General features: G+C 42.3%; 1 long non-coding RNA gene across 1 annotated transcript in view; it reads right to left on the bottom strand.

The window, feature by feature from the left end:
* Nucleotides 1–10,037: 10,037 nt before the first annotated feature.
* The window catches only part of LOC140599988 (uncharacterized), a 75,072-nt gene continuing 67,172 nt past the window's right edge, over nucleotides 10,038–17,937 (bottom strand). The window contains exons 2-3 of the long non-coding RNA XR_012003124.1: nucleotides 12,217–14,286; nucleotides 10,038–11,687 (exon numbers count right to left, since the gene is read on the bottom strand). This is a non-coding gene — a long non-coding RNA (uncharacterized lncRNA). The remainder of the gene's footprint in view (nucleotides 11,688–12,216; nucleotides 14,287–17,937) is intronic.

Here is a 17,937-nt window from a genome sequence, read left to right as displayed (position 1 = left end):
TAAGTTGACATGAAATTTAAGTATCACAACTACTTTCTTAAACCAACAAGATAGAAAAGGGTATGTTTGGAAAATATTTACATTTCAAGTGCTCTTGAAGAAATCTACATCAAAATGTTGTTATCTGAACTCAAGGAAACTTGAGGAGGGATGATATATGGGGAACTCTGTCCTTTATGCTTAATCTTTCTGTAAACCTAAAAATGCTCTAAAAAATAAAGCCTCGCTTTTCAAGTTAAAAGAGATAACATGCTTTGAAGCCTTTGCAAAGTGCCTGACATGTTGGGTATTATAGTTATCATCATATTTCCTGGAGCCCAAGACTTCAATGAGTTTGTCATGAAACCCAGGTGGATCAGAAAAGCCCCCCACACACACACAGGAATCTAAAAGCCAAAACAAGCAAACAAATAAACAGCAACAGCAAAACCAGAAACAAACTCATAAATACAGAGGACAAACTGGTGGTGACCAGGGGCAAGGGGTGAAGTCCAGGCTGATATCTGGACTCTTTTGTGTCCCTCTTGGCTACCTCTGGAGAAAAAAACTTTGTCCCCTGATGTGGCCTGCCACACAAACCCCACGTGCATGGGGATTTGGGAGGAGAGGATGCAACACCCAGTTTAAGAACCTGCTCATGATGCAGAAACACACTTGCCTGTACACATTACTTTGGACACTCCTTGTAGCCACCAGCCAGAATTCTATCTTGTTGTCACCTGGGTACCTAATACCAGAAATGCTTCCCTCCCAGACCCTGAGGAGCTGAAATGTCCTCACTGTAGGTGGGAAGAGAGATGAGGTCAATCCCAGCATCAGAGGGCCAGAAAACACTGACCAGGACATGGTTATTCCTAACAAGCACTTGGCCCTGGAACTCTCAACACTGGCCAAGCAGGACAGAGAATGTCACTCCCTTCTAGTACCCATTGTGAGCTGCAACAGAAGGGTTCTACAGAGGCCCAACAGGAAACCAAGCTAGAAGTGTGGAGAAATAAGCTTAGGTCATGTTATTATAATGTCCTTTGCACTGTGCTCACAAAGAATGATGAGTAATATGAAGTTGCTGGAATATGGCCCAAGAGGTAAGCAGGATTTAGGAGGCCATCACTATCCAAACATTTTGAAGACACTCACCCAAGAAGGAGCATCTTCATCTATAGGACCACCCCTAGGTGGACAACTGAATGAGCAAAGACAAATCCAGACAGAGGTTGTTCCCAGCGATCCAAACGGATGGTGGGAGTGGGGGTTCCACTCCTAACTGAGGCTACCCACTCAGCCTTAGACAGACTAACACACCTTCTCCCCAACATGATAGATAGGCTCCCTCCCAGATGAAAGCTCTGCTTGGTGGCCCTGGAGAACCCTCCATCAGAGTGGTGGCTCTTTGGACATGAACAGGTCTTACTGTGTTGGACATCACTTAGGATTCCTGTCTCACTGAGGATTGGAAATGCCCTGCCATGAGCACTGAGCCTGCTCTGGGTGCAAATTCCCACCACAACAACCAGAAGAGGCCAAAGATGAACATCTGAAGAATCCAGATGAGGTGAGAGGCAATATTTCCCGTCCTTCAAAAGGTGGAACATGAGAGCTCTTGGGTCAGGTTAACCAGACAGATTAACCTTTCTGAGCACCTTTCCCCACCTGCCTGCCTACCTCAGAGTGATGTCTGGAGGGCCAGGCAAGCACTGCATAGGAAGTGATTTGGGAAGATTATCGTGTGTGGGAGAGAACTTTGAAACTCTAATGCCGGTAAATTCAGGCTATCAATATATTGTCATCTTAACTAGACAGGGTAGGTTTAGGGTAACTGGATAATTTGCTTCCCAAAAAAGAAAAACTCACTTGAGATCATTATCTTAGAGCACAAAAACTATCTGCGCTCACAGTTCGCACATATTTTAGACGTTTTGGTGCTGTTAACTATGGCCCTGCCAAAGCTGATCTGCTCTTCCCCAGCTTGCCCTCTGAAAGCTATTTTATAAATTCCTCTCCTCTGGGGGCACCAGGGTGGCTCAGTTGATTAACCGTCCAGTTCTTGATTTCAGCTCAGGTCATGAGGTTGAGCCCCATATGGGGCTCTGCACTAGCATGGAGTCTGCTTGAGATTCTCCCTCTCAATCTATCCCTCCCCATGCTTAATGTGCACTCTAAATACATACATACATACATGCATACTTTTTAAAAAGTTCCTCGCCTCTGCTAAACCACTCCCCCTCTTCAGCCACTTTTCCTGAAGATGTGTTTAAGTCTCCTGCCCCCGTTTTCTCTACCCTGGCATTCTTTGTACTTAAAAGTTCATATGTCTTTCCTATACTTTTACAAGGGGTTCAGTAGGAAAAAGGTACATTCATGTAGCTCATCTGCCTATTTAAGTAAATATCACATTGTATTTAAGTGTATTTAATATCACATTGTAAATATCACATTGATGTGCTATACCTCGTTTCTGATTCCATGGTATAAGTTTGATTATTGTGTAAATTTTCATGGACTTTCTGCTGGTGGAAGTGAGAATGATTTCAGGAAATATTGCATAAGCAAGACAGGAGTCATCTGCACTCCCAGGCAAGACACGATGGCTCCAGAAAATGCCAGTCTCTGATGATATAGTCAAGAAGGCCTTACCTCTAGGGCCAGGAGGCGGTGCTGCAGGAGTCAGAGCCCATTAACCCTGCCACTCAGCAAGACATCCCCTTCCACTCATTCCTGCCTGATTCCTCACTCCATCATCACTGATTCAGACAAGCTTTTTACCCTGGAACTCCTTTTCCTCATTCACCGGTTGCTTCATTTATTCAATTAACATTTACCAAGCACATCCTATGTGCTATGAATTGCGCTATAGATCATGGATACAAAAATGAATAAGATAGGGGGTGCCTGGCTGGCTAAGTCTGTTAAGTGTCTGCCCTTCAGCTCAGGTCATGATCCCAGGATCCTGAGAATGAGCCCTACATCAGGCTCCTGGCTCAGTGGGGAGTCTGCTTCTCCCTCTCCCTCTGCTGCTCCCCCTGCCTGTGCTCTCTGGCTGGCTCGTGCTCTCTTTCTCTCTCTCTCTCTCTCTATTAAATAAATAAATAAAATTATTTTTTTAAAAAAAGAGTAAGATAGGATATTTGCTACTGTAGAATAAATATTGTAGCCAGAGAGGCAAATCTATCAACCCATAATGTGGTCCTTGTAGGACCACAGTGATTGGAAATTTCTACCTGGCTGAGGAAGTCTTCAAAGAGAAATGTAGTTGAAGACATTGAACCAGGGAGAAGTAAAGTAATAACAAGGCGGAGTGGGTAGAAAAAGCCAAGGACCCCTGAGAGAAGCTATCCATATTAAGTCATATCACCTTAGTGTGAATTACAATGAGTAGTTTAATAGGTAATCTCCAGTAAGCAACATAGTGTCCAGGTTTAGGAAGCAGAGTATCTACGTATCAATAAACATGATGCAAAACAGTGGAACTCCACATTCTTGTATTCAACTTTGGCTAATAATATAGACTAAAGCAAAGGCCACAAATTTCAACAGACCTTGAGAGAGTGAGAAAGTTGTTGTCACAAGTACGTTGAGAATACAAAGACCGACCTTGCTACTTCATCTTACTATAAAGTTATCACGGAAGGTGAAGAACATCTGTAAGTCAAACACCTCAAAGACACTCCTGGATGCAAACGCTAACCAGTCTGACAAATTCTTTCTCTGCATAGTGTCAAACTGAGTCTAGGCTGATTTGTTTGCAGGAAATTCTGTGCTGTTCTGTTTGTAAATTCTAAAAGCCTTATTAGCATTTATTCTGGAACATAACCCCTAATCTCTAGGCAGTGCTTGCTTTGCATACTTGTTATAGAGAATTGCTTTCCCTTGCTATTTTATTTGTTTAACAAATTGTATTTGTTATAAGATATTTATTGTCGAACATAACAATAGTTTACTCATCTAAATTATAATGTACACATCAGTGCTGTGGTAATTAGATCACTGTCATGACCTCACTGATTTTATTTTGGAAAGCTCATCTGTATATAACTGGCTGGACTTACTTATGCATCAGGAATTATCAAGGAGTGTATCTTGGCTTTCATCATACAGGCTGGTTTGAGAAATAAACTGGGCTCCAATCAGAGTCATTCCTTTGAAAACAATGCAAAGTGAGTTTTGCATCACACAAATACACAGGAAGTTCAGATGAGGAAGGCTACAGGCTAATTTTGCATGCAACTCTGAATGACTTCGGCTTCTTCCTAGCTGAGACCTTCTTTTCATACATTATGCAGCTCTGCCTGAGTCTCCTAACAGGGGCTTGCTCAGGCTTCGCTGCCTGAGGATTAACCTTAGAGCAGGAAGGTGTTGTTTCTAGAGGTCTGCCCTGTGCCATCTCAAACTGCTCGACTAGAACAGAGAAAGTAGAAGTTCTTTGCATCGCAAAGCAACATACCCATTGTAGAACATAACAATAGTATGTTGCTGCTGTATTTCTAATGCCTGTAGTGGTGCCTGGTACATGCAAGGTGTGCAATAAATCTTTGTTAAATGGAATGAACCTGAAAAAAATAAACTAATTCCAACCTTCATTTTCTGTGGTATGTATCAAACTGTAGAAAATGTCTTGTTTGTTTTTTTTTAAGATTTTATTTATTTATTCATGAGAGATAGAGAGAGAGGGGGAAAGACACAGGAAGAGGGAGAAGCAGGCTCCATGCAGGGAGCCCAATGTGGGACTCTATCCTGGGTCTCCAGGATCAGGCCCTGGGCCAAAGGCAAACGTTCAACCACTGAGCCACCCAGGCATCCCTTGGTTTCTTTTTATTCCATGACACACACAACCTCAGTCTCCCATGTTGAAGAAAGCATTGTATAATGGAATTACCATCTCACTGGGGGAAGTGGAGACTTATATAATCAAAAGAGTACCATAGTTATAACTGGTCATCTCCCTCATTTTACTGAACCCCAGAGAGAAGACATGCAATTGCCTGTGGCTTTCTTTTTCCCCACTGATAGAACTCCTACTGTGAACCAGACATGAGGCCAAATGCTGGGACTGGCACAGGGGACAAAGCCCCACACTCACAGAGCTTGATGTCCATGAACACAGAGGTTTTCAAGCACTGGTCCCCAAACCAGGCCAGGTATCCTGAAGCCTTATTAAAAGTGGAGAGTATCTATGAATGCCCAAGCTAGCGGGTGATGGTGGTCAAGATTACAGAAACTAATACTATGTCAATGTCTCTCTCTACAAGGCACTTATTAATTACAGAGGGTAAAATCACTTTACAGTTGAGAAATCTGGCAGGGACCACCTTAACCAATAACCAGTGTTGCCATTTGCCAAAATGGAATTAATCGATTGCAGGGACCTCCAGATTTGATGCATAAAGAAAGACACATCATCACTGGGTATGACGGATGGCCCAGAGAGCATAACCCGAATCCAGTCATGAGGAATCAGCAGACACACCCAAACCAAGGGACATGTTGCAAAATCACTGACCTGTACTCTTTAAAAATACTAATGTTGTGAAAAGTAAACAAAGCCTCAGGAACTATTCCAGAGTAAGAGAGGCAAATGAGATATGGCAATGGAATGCAAGGTCTTGGATTTACTTTTTCTATAAAGAATATTGTTGGACTATTGGCAAAATCTGAATAAAGTTTTTAAATTAAACAATAACATTGCATTATGTTAATTTTCTGGTTTTGATTATTATATTGTGTATTATGAGATAAGCCTTAGTGTTTAGGAAACAAATATTTAAGGGTAAGGGACATCATGTCTCATGCCTGTAACTTTCTCTTAAGTGGTTCAGAAAAAAACTTAAATACACATAAGTGTGTGTGTGTGTGTGTGTGTGTGTGTGTGTGTGTGTTGAGAGAATGCAAACACTTAGTTCATCTAGGTGAGGTTATTCGGGAATTCTTTATATGATTCTTGCATCTTTTCTGTAACTTTTAAATATTGTCATTTTTAAAATTTAAATAGAGATGCCAGGGCTCTCCCCTGAGAAATTTTGATTCAGTAGACTTGGATGAGTCTAGGTATTCTCCTTTTTAATAATTACCCAGGTAATTCTGATGCAGCTTGCCTTCAGAAAGGGATCCAGGATCAGTGTGCACTGGGATTTGCCTACAATCACATAGCTATTCAGAGGCCAAGCCAAGACCAGACTATCTCTTCCCTTCCTGTGCAGGGTTCCTTCCACCATATTATATACTTTCTTAAAGTAAAATTAGGCACATGTTTAAGATCATTTCAGCCAATAGGCATCAACACACATGCTCTTTCAAGGCTATGTCCTTGAAAATGGCTCCAGCTGTGGGAACAGTGGGCAGTGAGTACATTCCAGAGGTAGAAGATGGCATAAGGAGCTTCTAACTGCCTGGGTCCAACTCACAGGTCCTCACAATTATCTCCTCCAACAGGAGGTCAGAGCTCACCCCTGCAGACAGCTAGGCCTAGCCACTGCAATGAAAAATAGACACTAAATCAGAGGTCATGGTTCCCTCATACATGAGGGTTCCCTCACCATGAAGTCACTGTAGCCTTAAACAACAGTCATTTTCCCAGTAATCTGTGGGTTAAAGTGGCTGTCTACATGTGTGTCCATGTGTGTGTGCACCAGAAATCCTTAGATTCAAAAACAACACTCTGTACTAGGTCTGTGTAAAGAAAGGACAGCCTACCAAGCACCTTCTCTTGGGCCTCAAATTCTCAGGTTCACATTTCACAAAAGAGAAAAGAAAGAAGAAACGAAGGAAGGAAGGAAGGAAGGGAGGGAGGGAGGGAGGGAGGAAGGAAGGAAGGAAGGAAGGAAGGAAGGAAGGAAGGAAGAAAGAAAGAAAGAAAGAAAGAAAGAAAGAAAGAAAGAAAGAAAGAAAGAAAGAAAGAAAGAAAGAAAGAAAGAAAGAAAGAAAGAAAGAAAGAAAGAAAGAATTGGAATCTTGTCAACCCCAGGAGGACTCTGGCTCCATCTACATAGAATATGATGCAAAAATCATTAGAACCTTCAATTCTTAGAATGGAAGGTTCTTTCTGAAAGAACCTGGCCCCAAACCTCACCAATTTTTATAAACAAATAGAGCTGTTCTGGGAATTGATAAATTTCTCAGTCACGGGGTTAAGTAGAAGACGAATGTTCTAATGTCAACCCTGCCCAGTATGATCTCAAATGCAACTTTCCAGAAAGAAATATAAACTAGCCATTGACAAACTAATAGGATATTTTCTTCATCCTAAAAAGAAAAAAAAAAGAATATGATTGTTTTTGAATTTGGGTATCCTAACCAGTCCAGGGTGGGTGATTCAAATTCTGTGAAGTCGATTTATGATCAGTGATGACAAGAGAAGAAGACAATGGTTATTTGAAGAAGTAGAAAAACACAAGTGATTTCCCTTGGGAGGAAGGGAACAAGATGACATGATGCAGAGTTGTTATTTCCCCATGATGCCTGCTCATGCACCTTTTAAAGACCAGAGGAGGAAGAAAAGCAGCTTCCTATCACCTAGTCTACAGGAATGGATAGGCGATATGAGGCACCTGCCATTGGCCTGGGAGGTCAAGAAATGCAGGCTGCTGGTCCAGAAGAGAGGCAGTGCAACCACCAGTATGGTTCCTCTGCCTCATTCCACTTTTCCTCTTATCCAAATAACCTCCAATGCAGGAAAAGAGCAAAGGAACAAGCACATAAACTTGTTTAAATGATTGAGTTATAGGCATACCTGGGTGGCTCAGTCTTTTGGGCTTCTGATTCTCAATTTTGACTCAGGTCATTGTCTCAGGTTCGTGGGATCAAGCTCCTGTGTCAGGCTCTGTGCTCAGCACAGAGTCTACCTGAGATTCTTTCTCCCTCTCTATCCCTCCCTCTCTCTCCTCCCTTCTCTTTTACACACACTCTCTCTCTTTCTCAAATAAATAAAAAAATAAAATCTTTAAAAGATAAAAACATTGTTTTAAATGACTGAATTATAACTTTAGTTGAGGAAAACATCAGCTTGTAGTGTGAGCATTACAGAAAGTACAAGGACTAACGTGTTGGCAGGAACCCATGGACAAACACAGCAATTGCCACAGAAGGATGAGTGAAAATACCCCATCCCACTGCACCCAGTGAGGACTGGGGACCCTGCACTGACACCTCACCTGACCCTCAGGGCCCTGTAGACATCAGTGTGAAGATGGCCACTCTAAGACACACACCCTAAAGCCCTGTATGAAATCATTGCTATTATTCTTGTTTTCAAAAGGAAAATTCTCTCTCTCGGGTAGGGATATTTGCCAAATTGCTTAGTTACCAACTGTGTGTTTGCAGTTGTATTTACAAACTCAGTCCTTCCCTTCCTTTCCCTGTTTTAATCACCAGAAACCCTGTTGGTTTACTGCCCAGGCCTGGCTTTGAGATCAGGCTGCCAGAGGCACTCCTGAACAAGAACTGCACCAGGTCTGATCCTCTCTCTCACAGGCCATCGTCTCCTTCTGCGGGCGTGTTAACTTCTCTCCATCTGTGCTCCATCTCCTCACTCCCTCATCTTGCCAACAGACTCGTGCTGAGCACCTACTACTATGTACCAGTCGCTCTGCTATGTACTTGGGGATACCTAGATAAGATGGAGCAAATTCCTGCTCCTGCTTGACTTATCTTAATTTACTTACTCCTTACAATTATCCCAGAAAGGAGATATTAATGTTTCTGTTTCACAGAAGAGCAAATGAAGGCAGAGAGCACTTTAGTAACATGACCAATGTCACACTGCTACCAAGCATTGGGAGGCTAGATTTGATTCAGGAATGCTGATTGCAGAGCTCACACCCCCCACCCACAGTGCTGTAATGAGACCCTCACAGTCCAGTAGTAGAACACGCCTGTGGATCACAGGGGCAGGGCAGTGTGCCAGGTGTCTCATCCTAGAGATGGACTCAGGGAATCACGGGGCACAAGATCCGACTTCACCTGTAATCCTCTGTATGGGAGAAACCATGTTTCCAGTTTGTGTCACTGGCCTTTGAGCCCTAGAATCCTCATGAGGCATCTTAGATACGCCCCAGGGCTCCAGACCAGCTTATGGAATAAAGTGGTGAGTGAATGAAAAAATGACCTCCACTCTAAATGCTGTATAGACCTCAGCATTCATTTGGCCACTGCTTTTGTGGGTTGCTGCAGCAGGGCCACACACCATCTAGAAGAAATGTCTTAAAGGACACAGCTCCAGACATTCCATTGCCCCCAAGGAGATTTCTGGCCCCCTGTTAGATGGCTCATAGGGTCCTAGGAGTCAAAGTCAGGAGCAGCATGAGAGTCTGGTAGGGATGCTCAGGGTGGAAAGGCTCTATAAAAAAAAAAAAAAAAAGTGGAGATCAAATAAAATAAAAATAAAGCAAATTTTTGATTAGCTAAAGGTCAACCCCATCTGTAGTCATCTGAGATTCTTCTAATTTTGTTAGCTTGTCTTGTTTTAATCTCATTTAATCATTTATTTTCAGACTGCCTGCCTGGGGCTACACAACTCTAACTAGAGAGTCAGGAATCACAGAATTTCCAAGTTAGAATATTTGAGATCACTCAATACAACTCACCCATTTTACAGATGATGACACGAAGGCCTGAGGATGTTTGGTAAAAAGTTCAAGGTCACTCTTCTACCAGTATAAAGCAGGAATTAAAATACCTCTGCTATCTTGCAGTCTTAACAGATTTCTATTTCCCAAACACTCAGGAATCTATTACCTAATGTCATGGCTAATTTGCCCAGAGACAGATTCTGAAAATTCTACACTTGGTTTAGTAGTTTTAATCAAAATATCCCATTATCTTCTGTCTTCCTAGTAATGTTTTTTTTTATTTACTTCTGTGACTCTTTCACCCTTGGATATTTTTTTTACTGCCTTTTATTCTCATTCTATCATAAAAGAATCCGGTGTATTTCTAAATGTGTCTACTGTCTTTGACAGCATCTATTGCCAACCATGCTATGACTGGATGGTCCCACAGTGCCACCTCTGGACTGCAGCATGTGTCAAGACAGCATGTGGCACCAACTTTTATAGTGATTTGAATAAAGAGGCGAGTTGGCAGGAGAATAATTATGATTACATGTTCTTTATTAACCTTTCTTGTTCATTGCTACGAATAATGTTGAAACAAAATCATCTAGGCTAGTAAGTTGCTTGCAAACAAATGCTTGGCATCACCCTTTTGAGGGCTCCTCTCCCAGCATTCATAAATGCACCCAAGTTTCTACCTCAGTGACTTATCATGAATAATACAGCAAAGCAAGTGCAGCCCAACTAAGGAAAGATCAGAAGACATGAAAATGCAAAATCTCCTTTTACCTGGCCCCACTGCTGACAACTCCAAAGGAAGCTGATCTCATCACTGTGGCTCTTTATTAAAAGAGACAGAAAGAACCTCTAGCCAGTGGTCCAGAAAGAGTTCCAGAAACCTTGTGATTGACTTCAAATGACTGTGTATATTTTTAATAAACATTTCAAAGACATATGTAACTCCCAAATATTTTTAAATCAACTGTGGAAAAGGATGGGAAACCATGGAAAGATTTTTAAGAACAAGTAGAACCTGATCATGTGTTTCAGACCTCTCTAGTGACAGGGTGGAGAACAGCCCCCAGTGGAGGCTGGCTGGAGGCAGAAGACTGGCAGGAAGGGTAAGAAGGGGCTCCAGGCATGGGAGGGCAAGCGCCTGGCCACACAGAGCCTGTAGGAATGAAGAGCAGGAATGGAATTGCATGAGATTTGGGGGGCTATGTAGAAGAGTTTAGAAACTGACTGGCTATGGGGTGTGGGGGACAGAAAAGAATCTGGCACGATCCCTGGATTTCCAGCCTTGGCAAGGCATAGGACAGGGTCATCAAATGAAGCTGGATTACAGCAGGAGGAGAAACCATTTTGAAGACAAGGTGATGCAGCTTTAGATACTTTGTGCTTCAGTTTCCTGTGGGGAAATATGCTTTGAGACTGTTTGAAATGCATCCAACGCTTGGAGGGTGATCAGGGACATAGTCAGAAAATACCATTAACATTAATTTAGGTACCGGTTAAAGTGATTATGGTAAGTCAATCGGAGAAGGACAAACATTATATGTTCTCATTCATTTGGGGAATATAAATAAGAGTGAAAGGGAATATAAGGGAAAGGAGAAGAAATGTGTGGGAAATATCAGAAAGGGAGACAGAACATAAAGACTCCTAACTCTGGGAAACGAACTAGGGGTGGTGGAAGGGGAGGAGGGCGGGGGGTGGGGGTGAATGGGTGACGGGCACTGAAGGGGGCACTTGACGGGATGAGCACTGGGTGTTATTCTGTATGTTGGTAAATTGAACACCAACAAAAAATAAATTTATTATTAAAAATAATAATAATAAAGTGATTATGGTAAATAGATCATCTAGGGAGGAAAAGCAGCAGGAGACTAGAGATAAGCGGCAGACAAAAGCCAGTGACACACCAACGTTTGAAGAAGGAGCAGAAGAGGGGGTGACAGAGACAGGAGGAAATGGCCCAGGAGGCTTGGGAAGATCACCAGGGTACAAAGGAAGTCTGTCCTGCAAGACAAGGAATGGAAACTATTCATTGGATTTTGCAAGTGGAAAGTCACAGGTTAGCTCAGCTGGAACACTTCCACGCTCTTGATTCAGATGGAAGAAAAATGGTTCTGGCTTTTCCAATGTCTAAAAGGTAATGAAGAAGAAGCAGTGAGTGTCTTGGTCCATTCGGGCGGCTGTAACAAAATACCAACAAAATATCAACAACAGAAATTTCCCCCCCTCCCAGCTCTGGAGGCTGCAAGTCCAAGATCAAGCCTGGGGCAGGTCCAGTGTCTGCAGAAAGTCCACTTCCAGACTGTAGGTGGCCCACTTCTCTCGTGACCCCACAGGGCAGAAGCAGGAGGGGACTCTGGGGCCTCTTTTATAAGAATGCTAATCCCAATCCTGAGGCTCTGCCTAAGTACCTCCCACGGGCCCCCCTCTTAACACCCTCAAAAGGGAGCTTAGGTTTCAACCCATGAATGAGGAGGTGGGGATGGACATGAGCATTCGGACAGCAGCAGGGAGCACACTGGACCAGGCCAAGAAAGGAGAGAGAGGGAGAGTGGTAGCTAGAGATTGTGCCAGGGAGACAGTTTGGGTTCCCTTTCCACAGAGGTGGGAGCGCGTCTACACCTGAGGGATGCGGTGAGAAGCCAGGGAGGATACACACCTGGGCAAGAGGGCGAAGACGGAAGACAGAGGCTTCTGAGGAGACAGTGATGTTTGTAGCCTAGGTCCATTTACTTTTTCTTTGTTCTTTTGAATAAATTTAACATATACAATTTTATTTAACTTATGTATACACAGTGAAGTAAACACTACAACCAACCCAATTAACACATCCAACACCACACATAGTTACCATGTGTGCCCATGTGTGCCCATGTGTGGGTGTGCCCGTGTGTGTGCATGCACTGGGAGAACACTTAGGGTCCACGGTCTCAGCAATCTTCAAGTACACAGAGTGCTACGTAACCTACAGTCACCACACTGCACCTTACATTTCCAGGAGGTGGTCCTGCTGCAGATCTGAAACTCTGTATCCCTTGACAACATCTCCCACTTTGCCCTCACCCCAGTCTGGGTCACCACCACTCTACTCTCTGCTTCTCTAAGTTTGGTCTTTTCTGATTCCACATGAAAGTAAGATCCTACAGTTCTTGTCTTTCTATATCTGGCTTATTTCACTTAGCATCATGTCCTCCAGGTCTATCCAGGTTGTCACCAATAGCAAGATCCCCATCTTTTCTCAGACTGAATATCTCCCACCTCTTTACCCATGCATCTGTCAATGGACATTTGGGTCGTTTCCATATCTTGGCTACTGGGAACACCACTGCAGTGAACATTGGGAGGGTAGGTGTCTCTTCGAGATCCTGATCAATTCCTTTGGATAAGCAGCCCCCAGGCAGGATTACTAGATCGGACAGGGTTCTGTTTTTAATTTTTGAAGAACCTCCATACTATTGCCATAATGGCTGTACCAACTTACATTCCCACCAGCAGTGTGCAAGAGTTCCAATTTTTCCATGTCCTGGTCAACATTTAACTTTTGTTTTTCAAATAATAGCCATCCTGGCAGGAGCGAGACTGTTACTGAACCCAAGTTTGGTTGCCAGTCGCTCGGAAGGCCAATACTCAGGAGATGAGTTTCTACTGAAAGGAATATGAACTTTATTTGGGAGGCCGGGCATCTGGAGAGAAAGCGGACTCCTGTCCAAAAGCCAACTCCAAGGTTTCTGCCTGGCCCAGGAATTTTTAAAGGGGCTTAATGGGTTAAGGGAGTGCAGTGGTCTGTGACATTTCTTGATGACCATGTTGACTGATGATGCCAACTACAGAGTTATCTTGGTGTTTGGAGGTTGTGCAAGAAGTCCTAGTTCCTTGGTGCTCAGGGGAGTGGGGAGTTGTGCAAGGAGGTCTAGTTCCTTGGTACGGGAGGTTATGCAAGAGTCCTCTGTTTTTCCTGCAAAGGAGGGCAAGGTCTAGAGATGCACAAAGGGAGGTCAATAGAGTCATTTGTTGTGACCTTAAAAAAGAAAAACATTTTTGCTAACAGATTGCTGGGCTGATCAGAAAGCTGTGACGGCTTCCAATAGACTTGCTGACCTCTGTGGCCTGGGGACATTCTGGTCCTTCATTCCCCAAATCTCAAAGAAAGTAAATTAGTTCTGTTACAGATCAAGGCATTGTCAGCAACCAAGGAGTGTGTTACCTTGAACAGGTTAACCCTTCAGATGGGCTGGAATGCTATTACGACATGATATCTCATTGGGGCTTTGATCTGCATTTCCTGATGATTACTGATGTTGAGCAAATTTCCATGTGCCTGTTGGCCATCATCTGCCTTCTTTGGCAAAATAGGTCAGTTTTCAATGGGAACTGGGGAGTTTTAGTACCATGTAGAGCTTTAGTGTAAAGCCATCTAACTTCTTTAATTGGTGGACAAGGCTGAGGCACAGTAAGGATCTAGGCTGTCCAAAAGCACTAAGATACTCACTATTTCTTCAGTGAGAGGTCTTTTTCCTCCAGGACAGAACTACTGTTCCAGCTCTGGTTCTCATGCTTCTGAAAATAAGCATCTGATTTGCTGATGGCGGGTTCCATGGGGCTGCAGTTGGCTAGTAACCATATACCTCTGTATCCAAAGTTGAGTTATCACTCCCCAGAGAACATGGTCAGTGGTGCCTGCCAGGGGCCAGCCCCACAAATAGCATGGTTTCATTTCTTTGTCATTGACCTGGAAGAAGGATTGAAGGATACACCCATGTAGTTTGGTGTATGTTGTCGAGCGAGGCAGGGGAGCTAACGTCTTGGAAGAGAGATGCAGAATTCAGTCACTTGGATGAGTTAGATGAATGTTTCAAAGGGAAAAAGAAAAAGATAAAGTTCATGGGGAATTATGTTTAAAAAAAATAGCACCATCTTTGCACCAAGGAAAAGGACTCAACAGGTATAGCTCTGCATCAAGAAATGCAACTATGAAAAATTGATTGCTTTCAAAGGCCAGAGAATCTTGTTTCTTTTTTTTTTTTTTTTTTTATTTATGATAGTCACACAGAGAGAGAGAGAGAGAGAGAGAGAGGCAGAGACACAAGCAGAGGGAGAAGCAGGCTCCATGCACCGGGAGCCCGACGTGGGATTTGATCCTGGGTCTCCAGGATCGCGCCCTGGGCCAAAGGCAGGCGCCAACCGCTGCGCCACCCAGGGATCCCGAGAATCTTGTTTCTATTGCCATCTGTTTTGGTCTCATAATTCCTACAGCATTAGACCTAACTTAGATCTTTGCATTTTTAAAAAACTGAGCTAACAAGAGTCAGGAAAGAGGAAAATAATGAAAGGACATGGAAACTATACCCTACCTAGGAAAGATAAAGAATGGAAGGACAAAAAGGGTTGAAAGCTATTATGACTATCCCACAAATTTTTAAGAAAAATGTCTGATGTAAATACATCAATAAATGAATGTAATGTCTTAAAATACTCTTTTACAGTGTTCAAAGAGCACTAACTATTAAGTATTAAGTATTAAGGATCCTGACTTGTTCTCCACTTTTGGGGGTTTTGTTTTGTTTTGTTTTTTGTTTTTTTTTCTGTTTTTTTTTCCCCTTTAATAACATATTTTTGCAAAGTTGGTTTTGACAGTTGATGTGATTAAAACCAAGTACTGCATCAAAATCAAGGTGGAACAGATACAAAGGGTGGCAGTGTCCAATCCGATGTTGAGGTTGAAGAAGCTGTGCAGAGTCCAACGGGGGCATTTATTTCTCTATACAAGACTGTAGTTAATAATGAAATTAAATATGGCTTCTTTCCATTTATGTGTACTCTTTTTTTCAAATGGTTCCTAAATTGTTAGGGTGCACATACTTATAATACTTTGGACCTAACTAGTTAATAAACAGAAGTGTTGTGAATTTCTTCCGGCCTAGGAGTACCATGAAAGCTGTGACTACAACACTAAGCATGCATTAGCTGAGATCATGGGCAATCTCTGCTGGACACCCGCCCTGGTTTACCCTCAGGAGTACCCAGGCTGACCCTGCCTCTGATTCTTTTTTTTTTTTTTTTTTGGTATATTTTTTTATTGGAGTTCGATTTGCCAACAAATAGCATAACACCCAGTGCTCATCCTGTCAAGTGCCCCCCTCAGTGCCCATCACCCAGTCACCACAACCCCCCGCCTACCTCCCGTTCTACTACCCCTTTCGGTTTCCCAGAGTTAGGAGTCTCTCATGTTCCGTCATCCTCACTGATACTTCCCACTCATTTTCTCTCCTTTCCCCTTTATTCCCTTTCACTATTTTTTATACTTTTGAAAGGAATTGATGAGGCCAGCAGCCAGGTGGAGCTCAAATGATCTACAAAGCAGAGTCTGCTGCCTGCAAAGTATTATCAAAATCTAAAACAAACTATGAGATGTTGTAGAACCTCCCTTCCTGAAAGCTGTTAAAAATAAAGGCACTTGTTTTACTGCTGGTGTAAATTCACATCTGGAGAGCAATTTGGAAATATGTTTCCAAAGGCTTAAAAATATTCATATTCTTGACCCAAGCATTCCATTTGCAGGACTTTATGCAAAGCCCCAATTCTGATTTCCACTCCTTTGTTAACACTCTGTGACATTGGATATCTCTGAGCCTAATGGATCTTTCAGATCCATTAAATGGGCAAATAGTACCAAATCACAAATTGTATTCAGAAATAATCAAAATAATATAGGTCCTATGTTTAGCATAATAACTAAAATATAGTCTTAATAGACAATAGTTGTTTGCAAGTCTAATCTTGAAGGTGTCTGGTATATTACATACATACCATAATAACTATTTGACTGCTAAAGTAAAAGATTCAAAAAGTGAAAAGTTCACGATATATTTGTCTGCACTTTCTGATACAATCCCAGCATATCTTGGGATACATAAATTTGTAAATCTATCTGAAAGCCATACAACAAAATTTCTTCATAGGTTGCTTATGGGTGGTACTAAGTAACAAGCGAAATTTTCCCCTTTATGTTTTTCTGTATTTTCTCATTTATCTACAATTAACACATGTTACTTTTTAAAAGATGTATTTATTTATATTAGAGAGAGAGTGCATGGCGGGGAGGGGAAGGGCAGAGGGAGAAAGTGAGGGAAACAGCTCCCTGCTGAGCTCAGAGCCTGACTTGGAGCTCATGGGACTCAATCCCAGAACCCCAAGATCATAACCTGAGCAGAAACCAAGAGTTGGATGCTTAACCAACTGAGCCACCCACGTGCCCTCACATATTATTTTTCTAACAAAACTTAAAAAGGAAATGTTCTATTTAAAATTTTTATTTAGAAGGGTGCCTGAATGGCTCAGCTGGGTAAGTATCTGACTTTGGCTTGGATCATGATCTTGGCGTCCTAGGATTGAGCCCCATGCTGGTCTCTTTGCTTACCAAGGAGTCTGCCCTTCTCCTCCTCCTTGTGCATTCTCTCTCTCTGTCAAGTAAATAAATAAAATCTTTTTAAAAAATAATAAAATAAAATTTTTGTTTAGAGAATCAGCTGGCCTTTGTGGTACTATTAAGCTACATAATTCTGTTTAAAAATTCCCTAAACAGTATTCAAAATAATCTCTAGGAAGAGGTTCAAGTTACCTTCGGAAATAATTTCTGGAAGAGTGTGCAAGTTTATAAAGCTTGCAAATGAGCTCTATCGGATGCTAGCAACTGATGACAATGGTTTACACATGTGCCACCAGCTGCACTTCCCAGAAACTTAACTTTTGGAGGGCAAAGGAGGTTATAGATGCCTGTAAAATTCTCATGAAAGTTCTGGACTGTCTTTCCAAGAAAATGCACATTTCCTATCTACAGTTGGAATGTGGGGTCCTGCTTCAGAGGACTCAAGGACTCCCTGCCACTCAGCCCACCAGTAGCTATTAGAGAAACACCAATGTGATATGCTCCCTTCAACCTAAGAATAAAGTGGAAAACCACTTCTTTCCTATTTCCGAGAGTAAGACAGGAGCTTAGCATAAAGAAGTAGCTAATGACCAGCTCATTTCTTCCTTTTCATTTGCCCCCAAAGAACATAGGAGAGACAGAGATGAGAAAAATGGGCTGGACCTTATAGGTGACCTGTGGTGTTAAAGATGCTAATTAAGATTAGTTTGAATAATCTAGGCATAGGGAATAAATCTCCTATACTTAAGTTGGAGGGCAGGAGTCCCTGGTACTTGTAGGTCCCAGTAGATCAATAGACTATAAATATAGGTATAGTATACATGAGATAGACTCTAGATCTATAGACTAAGACCAACAGAATTTTGCTCTGACATCAAATGTTAGACCAGTTTTGGATTTGGTTGTTCTAGATAATTATTGTTTTTTTCATGAGAGTCTCATAAAAGCTAATAG

This window comes from Vulpes vulpes, chromosome 1 (genome assembly GCF_048418805.1).
Source record: "Vulpes vulpes isolate BD-2025 chromosome 1, VulVul3, whole genome shotgun sequence".
Classification (NCBI taxonomy): domain Eukaryota; kingdom Metazoa; phylum Chordata; class Mammalia; order Carnivora; family Canidae; genus Vulpes; species Vulpes vulpes.
The sequence above is the reverse complement of the archived record's forward strand: the minus strand, read 5'-3'. Positions and strand labels throughout refer to the sequence as shown.